Raw genomic sequence first — 2075 nt, 5'->3', positions numbered from 1 at the left:
AATCTTGAAAGGCAAAAAAAAAATAAAAAATTGAAACAACAAACCTGTAACCTGAAACCAGCCTTAAATGCTCTCCACTAACCATAAGTCAAGAGAAAGTGAAATAATTTCCATCACACTCATACAGCATGTTCTCTGGGGTTTGAAAGAATCAAAGAAACAATGTGGAGAAAATGCATAGTTCTCTGGTATAATTAGTGAGAAGATAAATTCAACAGGCTTCAGTAATAAAACCTGGGTTCCAGCCATGCCTATGTTGAGCAAGTCCTAAAAGTCAAAGAACGATAAGGCAACTTGAGCAGAGAACATCTTTGTTTACATTACAGGACCCACATGTAAATTTTGAAAGCATGCTATTGACTGAAGAAAATATTTTAATTGGCCTTTAAAAATATTCTTACAGGGACAAAATCAATTTGTTTAAAGTGTTGCCTGGCTGGTCTCCGGTTTTGGCAGCTCATTACACTGTCTTAACATCATGAGAATTATTAATCATTATGTCAGTTTCTCTAAAATGCATTCCAGATTATATCCAATTCTGGGTAAAGATTATTTATACCTTAGAATGTTTTTAACTGCTTTATGTCAAAGGAAAATGTGGCATTACCTCATTGAACATCTTTTTGAATTATAATATTTTGGCAGATTTCATCATGTATGAGTAGTCTTCAAAAAGTTTATGGAAATGCATATTTTGAAAAAGCAATGCAAGGATTTCAAAAACAAAGCTGTACCAAAATTAACTTTTAAATTTATTTTTCCACGAACTTTTTGATGTACTCATACTTCTTTGAGCCTGGGGTGTCTTTTATCCCCTTGACAGTTTCCCAATACTCTTGTCATTCAAGGCCTAATTCACATACCACCTCCCCAATGAATCAGTCCCTAATTCCCTGCCAGCATTAACGAGAAGTGCCTCTTTGCAATATCCCAATGATATTGCTTCTACTTTAAGAATTTCTAATAGTTTTGCTCTATATTATTTAATCATTTGTATCTGTCTTTCTGAATTAAAACAACTTCCATGAGAATGAGAGCAATTTATACATTTGCATCCCAGAAAATTGAAAGGGTGCCTGGAATTAGTAATCATCCAATAAGGATTGATTAAATTATGTGAAGCTGTGTGGGTTTTATCAGAAAAATTGCTTTTCAGTTTGTTTTCATCATTTTTGTAAAGTGGCTTGCTGATTTCTACAACTAAGAGACCCAAACCTCAGTCAGTGAGAACAAGCAGTTCTAGTACCTTGCCTGCTCTGGACTTAATTTTGAATTCCAGTAGGTGATAGAAAATGAGCAAAAGATTTTCTGATGCATATATGGTCCCCAAATGGGACCACACCAAATATCATGATCCAATTAGGTGAATAATGTGCTGAATATTTGGCTTCATTCTAGGAGCTTACAGGAAAGCTAGCTAATAATTAAGGTGGGTTCTGCTATAAATAACTGTTTCAAAACTCCCCTACTCATTCTCTCACTCAGTAATCTCATTTATTATTAGCTAGAGACATTTAAACACTTAATGTAAACTAAACTTCTTCACCAGCAGGGTCTGGGATGGAAAGGATCCCAACTGTTTATAAGCTGGGCTGACCCCTTGGGAATCAAAAGTAAGAAAATTGATAGTGAAAAGAACCTCAGTCAAAGCAAGCTGCAAGTCTAGGGGCATATGATTGTTTTTCTGTCTTTGTAAGAGACCTTTAATGGTCCTATGTGTTCTTTCAATGATTGTCTGTCCCTGTGGGTTGTATGGGATACCTGTGGCAGACTGTATATTCCAGGATCTCAGGAAGGAATTAAATTCCTGTGATGTATACGCTGGCCCGTTATCAGTCTTTATGGTCCAGAGGACACCGAGGACCAGCATGGCTGACTTGACTGCCTTTATCACATTACTAGCCTTTTCTCCAGATTGGGCTGTTGCAAATACAGCCTTTGAATAAGTATCTACCACCACCTGGACAAACTTCTGTGTTGTTGCCAAATAACTCCTAAGGGGACCCTGAGGGTAAATATGGTTATGGCAAATAGAGGCGCCCAAGGGTCATATCTAAAGATTTTTAAATTTGACA

The sequence above is a fragment of the Oryctolagus cuniculus genome, chromosome 4, assembly GCF_964237555.1.
Source record: "Oryctolagus cuniculus chromosome 4, mOryCun1.1, whole genome shotgun sequence".
In the NCBI taxonomy this organism is placed as follows: domain Eukaryota; kingdom Metazoa; phylum Chordata; class Mammalia; order Lagomorpha; family Leporidae; genus Oryctolagus; species Oryctolagus cuniculus.
The sequence above is the reverse complement of the archived record's forward strand: the minus strand, read 5'-3'. Positions refer to the sequence as shown.